The sequence below is a fragment of the Medicago sativa genome, chromosome 1 (genome assembly GCF_051527215.1).
Source record: "Medicago sativa cultivar Bolivia chromosome 1, Bolivia_mono, whole genome shotgun sequence".
Classification (NCBI taxonomy): domain Eukaryota; kingdom Viridiplantae; phylum Streptophyta; class Magnoliopsida; order Fabales; family Fabaceae; genus Medicago; species Medicago sativa.
Genome location: NC_140749.1, coordinates 83,473,172 through 83,487,790, shown reverse-complemented (window position 1 = coordinate 83,487,790; position 14,619 = coordinate 83,473,172). Strand labels below are relative to the sequence as shown.

The 14,619-nt window shown below is 33.5% G+C and overlaps 1 long non-coding RNA gene across 1 annotated transcript; it reads left to right on the top strand.

The window, feature by feature from the left end:
- Window positions 1-4,092: 4,092 nt before the first annotated feature.
- Window positions 4,093-14,034, top strand: LOC146958273 (uncharacterized). The gene is made up of 2 exons (XR_015025011.1): window positions 4,093-4,283; window positions 6,427-14,034. It is a non-coding gene; the product is annotated as an uncharacterized LOC146958273 (long non-coding RNA).
- The last annotated feature ends 585 nt before the right edge of the window (window positions 14,035-14,619 follow it).

Genomic DNA, 14,619 nt, shown 5'->3' with positions numbered 1-14,619 from the left:
CCTAAATTATAAATCCTTTTATAATAATGATGAAAAGTTAATGTTGCCTTTTCTATTATACATTTTGTTATTAACTACTACAACACTTCATATTATTTCAGTTCTTTAATTTATCTTTTTCATACCATTAATGAGGACAATTTTATAAAATAACTTATTATTTCTTTTTTCATACAAAATTAATTAACTTCTTAATCTGTGTAAAAGGACTAAAACAACTTACACCCTCCGGTCACTATTATAAGCAAAATTTTATTTTTTAGATTCATTCAATAAATGATGTATGTGGTCTATTTAATGGACCACATACATTATTTATTGAATGAATCTAAAAAGTAGATTTTTGCTTATAATAATGACCGGATGGTGTATCATTTAAAACAGATCGAGAAACATAAATAAAATGGTCAACAACGGCACTTTAAAAAAACGTAGTAGTAGTTAATAGATGTGCCCTTTTAAACACACAAAAGCAACCCTTAGCTTATTAAGAAGTTCAAAGAAACATTATTTTCCTATAATCGAATCATTAAATTGAAGGTCAAATAATTGAACCAGTTAGTAAAGGATTCAAGCAGTGCATTCAACTTGTCTTTCTAGCATTCAACTTGTACGATAGCGGTTATAAATAGTAAATACACGTTTTTTTGTTACTTCTTCATATTTAAATGTGTGAATGTTAGTGTCGGTTATTTGATAAAAAAAGACCAACATAAGTTTTTTTTTTTTTTTGACAAGAGTTGAAGTATCTTTCTCTCGCACTAGACTAGATTACCCAAATATCAAACGATTTATATCGAATTAGACCGGCTGCAGCGGCAAAGAATGAGAGTTACGTAGTCGAGTGCTATACGTGAAGTTTTATTTAATTTGCATCTTGGTAAGAGTTTAGTAAAAGTAGAGTCCAGAAGGTATTATTCCTATAATTAAATAAAAGAGCTAAGATCAAAGCATGCTCAAAATATGTTCAAGCATAAACACATCATTATATATTTCTAGATGCAACAGATTGACGCATATAAAAATGTCATAGCTATTGGAAGAACAATATACTACTCTTAAAAAAAAACGTTATATATTTCTTGGCCATTACAGATATCAAATTAGTAACATGATATATATATATATATATCCCATTGGGTTGAATCCCCTGACAGAGTTTCGAGAAGTGAGCACATGATAATTTTCGACCATTAGTAGTAGTAGTAAATAGTAATGCTACATGAATCTTTCAAAAAAAAAAAAAAGTAATGCTACATGAAATTCTTACCCCTGAAGAAAGAAAGAACTACTACTAGTACTAGCTAATGCATGATTATATGATGGTGTGCTCTTGACCTGATTGATATCATGGAGGCTGGAATGCATCTTTTCTTCTCCATTGAGTAGTTGTTTTGGATTTGAATGGTCTTCTCTCTCTCTTCAAACAAATTTGAAATCAGAAACTAATCAAGAGCTGTCAAAACTTAATTAGTGATTTACATGGTTGTTGGAGTTAAAAGGTAAGAGGGAGGGAGAAATTATTATGACCAATTTCTCATTTCCTTTCCCCCTCCCTCCCCCCAAAGTGGATGCCAAAGTACATCTTTTATATACTGTTAGGTCACATGGTTGAAATCTGTATACTATATGACTTAAATGGGGTTGGTCTCTCTATTTACTCAACACTTCCAATAAGAGAGGGAAAAACACGTGTTTTACTGTTTTTTACAGTGAAATGTCTAATAAATGGAGTAGAATTACAGATAGATTTTTTTGTTTATTTTTTAAGATCCATTTATAGGCTTTTTTTAGAGAGAAAATTTTTAGATCGAGGGGATTAGGGTAGAAAAGACCTTCGGTTTATGGGATACCTATAAAAAAAATTAACATTTATCTCCAAAAAAATGATATAATACATACAATTTTTCTCTAAGAACATTTACAATGAGATATATTTTTAAATGAATGCTTAAGTAGGGTTTACATGGATTTCAACGTGGTTAAAATGTGATTTTGGTCTCTGTAAATATGACGAGTTTGAGTGTTGGTTCCTGCAAATTTTTTAAAAAATGTCCTTGCAAATTTTTGTGTCTTTTAAAAAAGTTCTTGGACCCATTTTCTTGATGATTTGGCGCATTTTGTCCTACGTGGCATATGATGACGGTGTACTAATTAGTTGCATTGCATTTGTGACTCATTTCTATGATTAAAAAACAAAAAAATTACATTAAATTACATTAAAAAAATTACATAAAAATTTTCGTCTTCTTCTTTAAAACACATGAACTCTGTCTCTCTCCCCCTTTCCTTTCACGTTCGTCGATCCCCAACATTTAAGAACACAACAAGTCAACAACCAACACCTTCCTCTTTCTCCATCGCCCCTCTCTTAATAATTTTCACTCCATCGCCCCTCCGTCGGTCACATGATTTTAGACATAATTTTTGAGTGCACACTTCAAAATGAAAAAAAAGGTAGAAAAAGTATTGAATTAAATAACGTATATTTTTCAAATAGTTAAATGTAATTTTGTGTGTGTTTATGCTCAAAATCTTATGTCTATCTAAGTATTTTCCAAGGCTAAATTTTTTGTTCAACTTCAAAACAACAAAAAGGATATCTTTAAGGCCATATTTTAGTGGATTGTCCAATATTTCGTGGCCCCAAATGAGTATCATGCGCACGCAAAAGCATATCTGAAGGAAGCACTTTTTTAGATGTTATGGTCTTTAATTGGTTGTTTGGAGCACTAAATGTTGAGCAAGATTTTATATCAAATGATGATGATTTCACGTGCATGTTTTGATGTTAATACATGGAGTGGGGGTTGAACCGAGTTCAACACACCAAAAACTGCATTGGATTTGGACTCAGACAGTGATCTATAGTCACTTTCATTCTGTAGTGCCGGCCGGGTAAACGTTTTGGAAGATAGTGCTATCCTTTAGAATTTGAAAATTGATCTTTTAAACTTATCAAAATTATTTATTTTAATCATTCCTATCTCATCTAAAATGAACTAAAGACTTCGATGACACCAAAGACCAATGACATCCAAGCATTTTCCCAATCATAGTTAATTGTCGCTCTCTCTTAAGCCAATGAAAGTTAAGTGCCATTGAAGATGTTGAAGGTAATTTTAGACGTGTGAGTAGGGCTGGAAATGAGTCGAATCGAACTCATCTGAGCTCGACTCGACTCGATAAGGTTTAGTTCAGCTCGAAACTCGACTCGAGTTCAACACGAACCTTTTTTTTAGCTCGAGTTCGACTCGTTTAAAGTTCGCGAGCAACTCAGTTCGGTTCATTAGGTTCATCTCCACACTAAATCAGTGGCATGCACTTGAATATAACTGCTGGACTCAAATCATATAAATTCAAAAACAACAGTTATTTTCAAATTTTTAACTAATAGCCACTCACTACACAACATTGGAAATGCAACTCGATTGGTGAGTAGTAGGCATTTCTTTACCTCCCTCCTAGGCTTCTGCTTTTATAGATGAACTCCTTCTCTATTGTTTACAAACAACCGATGTGGGACATAATGTGCTATTATGCGTTGTGCTATTATGCGTTTTGCTTCCTTTGCTGTTAGGTATTCTATCCTTCAACTAGAGCACACAAGTGTTGATGCTATTTTTATTGATTTTTTACTTGTTTAATTGTTCGTTTTAAATAATTGTTAAATATAGTTGTACCAAAAACATGTTAAATAGTTAATTAAATTAATACTAGCAATCCCTTTAAAATCAACATACATCAATACTAGAATTCTAGAATTTAAATATATTAAGTCAATTATATAAATTTCAAAAATGAAAAAATTAAGTATTATATATAAAGCTAATCGAGTCAACTCATGAACCAAACGAGTCGAACTATATATAGCTCAAGTTCAGCTCATTTAGTTAACGAACTTAATTTTCAGTTCAAGTTCAGCTCATTTGGTTCATGAACCAAGTTCAACGGGTCAATTATCGAATCGAATCTCGAACTTTTTTCGAGTTGGTTCGGTTCATTGCCAGCCCTACGTGTGAGAGAGCTTTTTTTTAACTGTATACTTGTTGCTTGAAAAGTAATAGTGAAAAATATGAAGTGCACCATGTTAAATAAATAAAAAAAAAAAAAACTTATCGCAACATTTCAAGAGAAGCAATTATGCAGAAAAAAAAAAAACTTATCGCAACATTTCAAGAGAAGCAATTATGCAGGTGCGAATATTAGCAACGAAAAGGTTAGCTGCAGTAGTACGAACGGCCCAAAGTTAAAGCCCACACAACAATCGACGAAACCCTTGCGTTGCGTATACTCTTCTCCTGCATTCACTCATTTCTGTGTTTTTTGTTTTGATGTAAATCTGTTGTTTGTTCTCACTTCTCAGGATTAGATAGATAGATTACGTATTATTTTAATCATGCCTATATTTGTGTGCAATCATATTTTTTTATTAATCACTCAATTTCCCTATGTTTTATTTCATCAACAAATTTACTTACCATTAAAAATCTTCTTTATCATGAAATCGATTACTTCTTATCATTTATTGTGGATTTGTTTTTCAATTGATCACTGCCTAAACCTACACCCACTGGTTTGGTGTGACCGTCTTGGCTTGAGACCTCCGAGTGTGTCTCAGATTCTCGGATTTACCAATTTTGGTGGGCTAGTTTAGCTTCTTACTAAAAAAAAATATATGATCACTGCCCAATGATGAATGCTTGTTTAGATATGGTACTCTCAATAATATTCAAAGCCTTTCCATCCCATCTGCCTTTCACCACACACTGCCATCACTATGCTCTTCTCTTCTTCTTCTTCTTCTTCTTCTTCTTCTTCTTCTTCTTCTTCTTCTTCTTCTTCCACTTGTTGTCGCCGCATCATCATCATCATCACCATCACCACCAACATTATTATTATTATTAATTAATTAATATTATTCATAGTGACAGTGGGTGAGACGGTGGAGGTTGTGCTGTATGTGCATTGCCTTGTTGGATGTTGAGAGGCTTTGAAAAAGTACCAATCTAATAATATCTGAGGGCGGAATTGCTTTCTTATGTTTGGATCATTTTGTTAGTTCGATCTTTTCTTCACTTAATTTATATATGTTATCTTAAGAACTCTAGCTGCTTGAAAGTTTAAGTGCTCTTTTCTGTATACCAATCTCTCTAATTTGCTTTCTCCGTTTTTTGCAAGTTGATGTGTCATAATTTAGAACATTTTGGCATAATTTGATCCATGTAGCCAACCTCACTTAGTGGGAAAAGGCTTGGCTGTTGTTGTTGTGCCATATTTGGATTTCATTTACCTATTTTGACTCTTAAAGGAACTGTAGTTAATGTCCAGAACAAATATGCAAGTACTTTTGCGTTTCATATCTTCTTAATGAGTCGATGTTATGTTATGTTATGTTTAACACCTTCATTTCAATTAAACTTGGATGGGATATAGTTTCACTTTGAATTTAGAGTTTCATATTAATTTATTTTTCTGTTTCCTATCTATTGTTTGGGTATTCTTTTCGTTTTCTCTTGATTTTAAATTGCACAAGTTTAAATGGATGACATGGATGTGAAAACATATTTTTACTCAAACCACTTGGGTTGGCCTAGTGGTGTTGGTATGGAACCTTGAAGTGTGCTCCTCTCAAGGTCTCAAGTTCAGTTCTCCCCTTCGGCGGGTTAGTTTGGCTTGTTTGAAAAAGAAAAAAAAAAAAATTACTCTGAATTAAATAGTGAAAATGAAGCAACCTTTCATCGATGCAGCCCAATGATGCAAAAATAGAATATTGAGCGGCTCCATGGTTTTGTTCATAACTCCACTTGCACCATTCCCTTTTTCTCTCTCACTCACTCTATGTGTGTGTCTGTCTCTGTATGTATGTATGTATATCCCTCTCTCCCTCTCTCTCTCTCTCTCACTGGCTATCTATATCAGTCTAACTATTTATGGTGCAAGAAGGTTGTGAATGAAGCCATTGCAAATGCCGTAGATGATTTTGATATCTGAGGGCTTTGTTTTTCCTTTTTTCTGTCAATGTATAATTTATAACAAAAGGGGTTTCTGCTATGCTTAAGAAATCCATACTATATAAAAATAATATGTGGTTGCAGAAACTTCAAATCTATAGTACATTAGCCTATAGAGTGCTCTGAAGTACAATAAGTTGCATTTTGTGTAAATTTCGTCTTATGAGGATTCCAAAATGATTATCTGCAAAATCTTCTTTTAGCTGAAGAGTTGTCAAACTGTCTTGGGTATTGGCTCTCTGTTATCAACTATTTGAAGCTTATTTCTATCATTCCTTCCCTCAAAGAAAAGACCGAAATATACTCTATGAATGTGATATTTGCTATCAACAACAAAGTTATGATATTGCATTTTTATATCTGAGGCAGAATCACAGCTTTTTATTTATTATTTTATATTGTCAATCTACAGTTCTGAGGGGGAGCCTTGGCGCAACGGTAAAGTTGTGGTCATGTGACTGAAAGGTCACGGGTTATAGTCCTGGTTGTGTAAAAGACATGGTAAGGCTGCGTAAAATACACCAAATGGTTGGACCCCTTCCCGGATCCTACGTATGCGGGAGCTTTGTGCACCGGGACGCCCCCTTTTTTAATCGTCAATCTACAGTTATGTTTAGGCTTAATTGATTTTAATTGGCAGGCTAAATCAGGTATCATTTTAATTATGGTTGTATTTTGGCAATCATATTTTTCAATTACTTGATTTTTCAATGTATTGCTTTTATCGGCATATTTACCCTTCTATTTCCATTATCTTGAAATTTTAAGTACTTCTTTAAGTTGTTCGTTGCTACTTTGAGCTTTTCATTTGATGATTGCCTATTATACTTGCTCAAGTCCCTTTGGAAAAACTCTCTATTGTGTCTTCTCGATATGCCCAATGATGAATGCTTGTTAAGATATGGTACTCTAAATAATGAAAGCCTTTCCGTCCCTTCTGCTTCTCTTCATACTGCCGTCACTGTTGTCTTCTTCTACTTGTCGTCGCCATCATCATCAACAACGGCGTTATTACTACTACTATTATTATTATTATTATTATTATTATTATTATTATTATTATTATTATTATTATTATTATTATTATTATTATTATTATTATTATTATTCATAGAGACAGTTGGTCGAGATGGCGGAGGTTGTGCCTGTGTGCACTGCCTTGATGGATGTTGAGAGGCTTTATGGATGTTGTAAAAGTACAAATCTAACGCATCTGAGGGAGGAGTTGCTATCTTGTGTTTGGATAATCTTGTCAGTCTGTTCTTTTGTTCATTTATTTTATATGTTATTTTAAGGACTTTAGCTGTCCTTTCTATGCCCTGTTGAGGAGAGGTGGTGAAGGAAAATACTTGTGTGGACCAGGGACCAAACCCCATTGTGTGGTCACAATCAAAGAAATGGGAGAGAAGAGAGAGAAGAGAGAAGAGAGAGAAAATGAAAAAAGTAAAGAAAGAAAGAAAAAACTATGTGTGTGACCAAACCCAATTGTGTGGTCCTGGTCCACACAAGTCTTTCTCGTTGAAAAGCATAGGTGCTCTTTCCTGTCTACTAATTTCTCTAATTTACTTTGTCCTCCGTTTTTCTAGGTTGGGGGTCATAATTGGCTATGATTCACCTATTTTCACTTGTAACTGAACTATAGTTAATGTCCCGAACAAATATGGATGCACTTTCGTATCTTAAACAGCTCTGAAACTTTCAATGTTGACATATGTTTATTGTTTAGGGAGTCGATGTGATGTTTAACTGTTGGTTTCAGTTAAATATGGATGGGATACAGTTTTTCTTTGAAGTTAGTGTTTCATATTCATCTGTGGCTCCTTCTAGTTATCTATGGTAGGGTGGCAGCTTTATATTTCTTATTTTTTGTTGTCAATCTACAGTTCACTTTTATGCTTAGTAGATTTTTCTTGACAGGTAAAGTTTAAATATCATATCACTTATGGTTGTATTTTGGCTCATGTATTTTAATAATTACTTGGTTTACAATGTATTATTTTCATGATCAAATTTTACCTTCTTTCATTTATCTTAAACTAATGAATAGTTCTTTAAGTTGTTCACCGAGTAAGGATCCTCTCCATTTATAAAAATAAATGGAGGATGCCATTTAGGAGGAGATACACACAAAAAAAGATTGTGGGTCCTACCATTAAATGGATCCCACCATTAATTATTTTTTACTTTTTTTCAAAATTGTGTTTTTATCTCTTCAAATGGAAGAAATTGAGAAGGTCACAAATGGAGAAGATTTGCTTAATTCTCACTTCTTGTTCACCGCTACTTCTTAATTCTCACTTCGTGTAGATTTGCTTTATCATCAAAGATAACTAGTTTTCTTGGATAAATTTGCAAATAATTTCTTGTGGATATGCCCAATGATGAATTTTCACTGCTAGATATGTTACTCTGAATATCATTCACAGCTTTTCCATCCATTCTGCCTTTCTCCCCACTGTCATTACTACTTACTATACTGCTGCTGCTGCTATTGTTGTTGTTGTTGTTCTACTTCTTTTTCTTCTTCGTCTTCTCGTTATAATTATTGTTATTGCTACTACTGACGGTGGGTAGAGATGGTAGAGGTGTGTGGTTCTCTCTTTTGTGCCCTGCCTTGATGGATGGCGAGAGGCTTTTATGGATGTTGAAAAAGTACTAACCTAATAATATCTGAGGGCACAGTTGCTATCTTATGTTTAAATAATTTTTTCAATGATTTCTTTTTGAATTTTTTGTTTGATATGTTAATTTCATGAATCATGATTAACATATTTCCTGTTCTATCTGGCAAGTATTTGTTTGTCTTGGTAATTCTAGGTGTATGTATTTGCTGCCCAAGTTGGAGAGAAAGGTGGTAACAAGTTTATGTGGATAATGCACATGCAAAAGTTAGCAGTAATCATTATATGATTCATTTAGATTTGATTAAGATCTGAATTATTTGATTCAGATGTGATTTGAATTTCTGTTTTATCTTATCATCCTTTTTTATGATTTTTTTTTCCTTCTGTAGATACGATGATGAGTTACCAATTTTTTTTGTATACCAAGTTTATCGATGTCCAACAAGTAGTGTACATCAACTGTTTTAGTAGTTTTTTTTCTTCCCTTCTGTCTATTATTAGGGGATTCTTTGTGTTTTCCCTTTTGATATAAATTCCAAATGTTTTAAATAGATAATCCAGAGCCAAAAATAAAAAATTACACTTTTAGTTGAAATAGTGAAAATACAGCGAGTGGTTTTTTCTGCTGCCCTATGATGTAAAAATAGACTATTGAGCCGTGACATGGTTTTGTTCGTAACTGGACCTGCACCGTTATCTCTCTCTCTCTGAATCATCTATTTATCAGATGCTGCAAGAAGTTTGTGAATGAAGATAGTGTCGAAAGCCACAAATGATTTCCATTTAGCTATGAGATCTGAGGCATTTATTTTTCTGGCAATTTTTTGGCACTTTTTTGTGACTGATTTTTGCTATATCTTCTATGAATATTCATGCCCTTAGCTATGAGCGCAACATGTTTAAGTGTTTTCTTGCACTATTTTATAGAAATGCACACCCTAAGCTTCACACGATTTAGGGTTATCAGTAATAGCTCACACATATGTACATGAGATTTTGACATTGTTGAATATTGATGTTGCTTGCTCTTTTTTTTTTTTTTTTTTTGAAGTGAAACCATTAAAATAGATTTTGTCATGTTTGCATTTGGACGATTATTGGATTATATTGTTTTCATTCTGTTTTCTGGATTTTCATAGAACCTTTAGCATCAAGTTTGGCTTTTAATCTCACCATGTTAATTTTTTTTATTACTTTTACACATTTTAAGTTTATTTTCAGTAGCTAATATCTGCAGAGACACTGAGACAGCATGTAAATCTCTTAGATGATAAAATCAGTGTGTTATTATATCTTTGTGAAAAAAAGTAGTTTTATATCAACTTCATTTATTTGTGTTTTCTCCACTTGATTTAAAATTGCAGAAGTTTAAATGGAGGACAAGGAGATCAAAACATATTTTTACTCTTTGAATTAATTAGTGATATTGTAGCAAGTTATCTACTATGCTATATTGCCCAATGATGTGAAAACAGACTATTGAGCAGCTACATGGTTTTGTTCGTAACTCCACTTGCACCATTATCTGAATCTCTCTCTCTCTCTCTCTCTCTCTCTCTCTCTCTCTCAATGTGTTGTGTGTGTGTGTGTGTGTATATATATATATGATCATATGATCTCTTTCTCTCTCTCTCTGGATATCTCTATCCATCCATCAATCTATTAATGATGCAAGAAAGTTGTGAATGAAGCCATTGTAAATGCCGTAGATGATTTTGTTTAGGTATAAAAACTGAGGGCTTTCTGTTTTTATATTCTTCTGTCAATTGAGCTAGGTGATAGTTATTGCAAAAGTGATTTCTTGGTTTCTGCTATTCTTAAGAATTTATAGCTATAATATGCTGTTGCTGAAACTCAAAATCTATAGTAGTTTGGCCCAAAGACAGTTTGAAAGTATACTAAGTTGCATTTAGCGTCAATGGTCTGATATTACATCATAATAGATTTAGTGGAACTAGCTCAAGCAAAAGCCTGGGCTTTTGCTTGAAGTAGTTCTTACTGGGCTTGTTCAGCCTGTGCTTTGCCTTGAGCTAATTCCACTGAAGTATATTAAATTGGTTATCTGCAAACTCTACTTTTTGCTGCAGCTTTTGCTGAATTTTCACACAGTCTTAGGTTATGTATTGGCTCTTTGCTATCAAATATTTGAAGCTTAAATCCATCGTTCCCTTTTCTCCACAGAAGGGCTGAAATATACTCTATAAGTGTGCTATTTGCTATTAACAACAATGGTCTGATATTGTACTTTTAGTTCTAAGGTAGAATCTTAACTTTTCATTTCTTATTCTCAATCTATAGTTCTGGTTATGCTTAATAGATTTTACTTGGCAGGCTAAGTTAGGCATCCTTTTAATTATGGTCGTATTTAGGCAACCATATCTTATTAATTACTTGATTTTCCACTGTACTATTTCCATCAACATGTATACTCTTCTACTTCCTTTATCTTGAAATTTTGAGTACTTCTTTATGTTGTTTATTGCTACTTTTGACTTTTCATTTGATGACTGCCTATTATGCTTACTCAAGTCCCTCCGGAAAAAATTCCTATTCTGTCTTCTCAATGTGCCCAATGATGAATGCTTGTAAAGAATTAAGATATGGTACTCTGAATAATATTTAAGCCTCTCCGTCCTATCTGCCTCTCTTCAAACTGCCATCACCATGGTCTTCTTCTTAATCTTCTTCTACTTGTCGCCATCATCATCATCTTCATCATCAACATTATTATTATTATTATTATTATTATTATTATTATTATTATTATTATTATTATTATTATTATTATTATTATTATTATTATTATCATCATCATCATCATCATCATGAATTATTATTATTATTATTCATAGTGACAGTGGGTCGAGATGGTGGAGGTTGTGCCGTGTGTGCACTGCCTTCTTGGATGTTGAGGGGCTTTTAGGGATGTTGAAAAAGTACCAATCTAACGTGAAAAAGTACCAATTTAACGATATCTGAGGGCTGAATTGCTATCTTGTGTTTGGATAATCTTGTGTTTTGCCACTTGCGTTTTAATGATTACTTTGTATTTCTCTGTTATATTGTCATCATCAAATTGACCATTTTTCCTTTATCTTAAACTATTGAATAGTTCTCGATTTTCACTTAGTGTAGGTTTGTTTTGCAATCAAAGAGAAGTAATTTTACTTGTTCAATTTCGCTGGGGTAAATTTGCAAATAATTTCTTCCTGATACGCCCGATGATGAATTTTTACTGTTAGATATGTTACTCTGAATATCATTCACAGCTTTTCCATCCATTCTGCCTTGCTCCCCACTGTCATTACTACTAACTATGCTGCTGCTGCTGTTGTTGATGCTATTTTTCTACTTTTTCTTCTTCGTCTTCTTATTATCATTGTTGCTGTTGTTACTGCTACTGACAGCGGGCAGAGACGGTAGAGGTTGTGGTTTTTCCTTTTCTGCACTGCCTTAATGAATGGCGAGAGGCTTTTATGGATGTTGAAAACATACTAACCTACTACTATCTGAGGGCACGGTTGCTATCTTGTGTTTAAATAATTTTTTCAATGATTTCTTTATGTATTTGGTCCATGTCATAGAGATTCGACAAAGTTTTACGTTGGTTGTCGAGGCCTAACACAACCCTCTCCATTCGAGAAACCATTAGAAAAGATTTAGATGTCAATGAGTTGGATCCAAATATGGTTTTTGATAGAACACTATGGCGTCATTTGATCCATGTAGCCGACCCCACTTAGTGGGATAAGGCTTGGTTGTTGTTGTTGTTGTTGTTGTTGTTGTTGTAATGATTTCTTTTTGTATTTTTTGTTTGGTATGTTAATTTAATTAATGAATTATTACTATCATGCTTCCTATTTTATCTGGTCAGTACTGTTTTGATAATTCTAGGTGAGGAGTTAATGTGTAGTGCACATGTGAAAGTTTGTTGTATTGATTTTAGAATTATGCTAGCAACACAGTTTCTAACACATTATTTCCAACACTATCTCTCTAATTGGTTGGGTTTTAAATGGGTCCCACTAAATTTATATTTTGCTTCTATGATTTAGTGGGATCCATTTGAATTTCAACCGGTTAGAGTGTGTTGCTTCCACTCCTCTTGATTTTATGATTCATTTAGATTTGATTATGAATAAAAGAAACAACTGTCATCCCCTCTCCTAAAGTTACATGCTACCAGTTTTTTTTCTTCTGAATAGCCAAAAAGACGAATTACGCTTTTAGCATAAACAGTGAAAATGTAGCTAGTTGTTTTTATGCTGCCCTATGATGTAAAAACAGACTATTGAGCTGTGGCATGGTTTTGTTCATAACTTGACCTGCACCAGTATCTCTCTCTCTCTCCCTCTCTCTATGTATATATATGTGTTTGTTGTGTTTGGTTCTGTCTGTCTCTCCCTTTCTCTCTCTCAATGTCATCAATCTATTAGCTGGTGCAAGAAGGTTGTGAATGAAGATAGTGTCGAAAGCCGCAAATGATTTCCATTTAGCTATGAGATCTGAGGGCTCTGCATTTAGCAATAGGATGCATGTCATGTTGCAGTTTTGATTTACTTCTGTTCAAAATTACCTCTGAGAAAAATGAGAATGGTCCCAAAAAATTAATTTTTTGCATTGAATGTTGACAAGTTGTTGTTTTCCTGCCTTGCTGAATTGCTGTGTTTGATAGCACAATTTACTCAAATATCTTTATTTCTAGAATGATCTTATGGACTGTTAGGGTACCTTATGCTTTACTAGTGAACGACGAAGGAGCTTGTCTCATGTTTGTAAGGTCTTCATCGCATGCCTTATATTTCTGTAACAAAATCACAAGTCCATTACTGTAAAATGTCTACATTAATTTTCCTGTGCATCCCACGTCTACACACTAGGGCTTTTGTAAAATACTAAACGTATGTTTCAAACCTTGGTGATGACTCTGCTGGATTAGTCCCAAGGTACTCTGCATTTCTGAGGTAATTCTGCCTCAAGGTGAAATAATGAATAGAATGTGGTAACACGGAGCAGTGCTGGAGCTGAATACAAAGCAACGGCTTAGAAGGTGTGAAATACTGTAACAAAGGGAATCTGGAAGAATATCATATGAACTTACTAATGTTGCAATGACCCATACGTGGTTTCCTGATCAAACGAAGTGTGTGGAAATCTTTAGACATTTTATAAAATAGAAGTCAGCTGAAGGTTATTTGGATGTCTTTTGTAAGTAAGTTGGAGTTTATTTTCACTTTGAATCTTTTGGAAATATGTTGACAATGAATTGGTGAATATCTATATACTGACTTGGGGAAGTTCTATCGATAAGACTGATATGAGTAATTGTTTGGATTAGTTTGTATTTGAATCGGATTCAGATCTATTGAAATTTCTGTTGTCTCCTTTTCTTTTTCTTTCCTATGTTGTGGCAGATTGGTAAATTTTTCCTACCCAGCACTGGCATTCTTTTTAATCGTTGTTTCTCTTTGAAATGAATATGAGAAGCATTTATGTTCTCTTCTCCTAAAGTTACGGTACATTCTGTTATTGCAGATAGTTTATCTTTTATAATACTTCAGCTAAGGCAATCGATGGTTTTGATTGATTTACCCTGTATAAATTTATTGCCCTTCACGTGAATACAGAAAATATCATTGGAGAGTTTGTCTTGTTTCACCTTGTAAAGTTTCACCTTGTAATGTTCTTAATTGAATCATTTGCTGTATGTAATTTTATTTTGCACATTCTATTGACGATAACATGGTATAGTTGTGCTTTCAGGATACGTGTTAATTTACTACAATTATGATCAAGAAAAAAGCTAAGAACACTCTCTTACACTCTCTTCAACTCTCACTCTTTTACTTCTTCAAATAAAGAACCCACCCTTTTTATTAGATGAAATCCATGTGAGTTTCACCACTTTTTGTGAAATCTTTTTCCAAAATGTGAGACCTACATGAGTTTTATCCAATAAGAGAGTGAATGTTAGAAAGAGT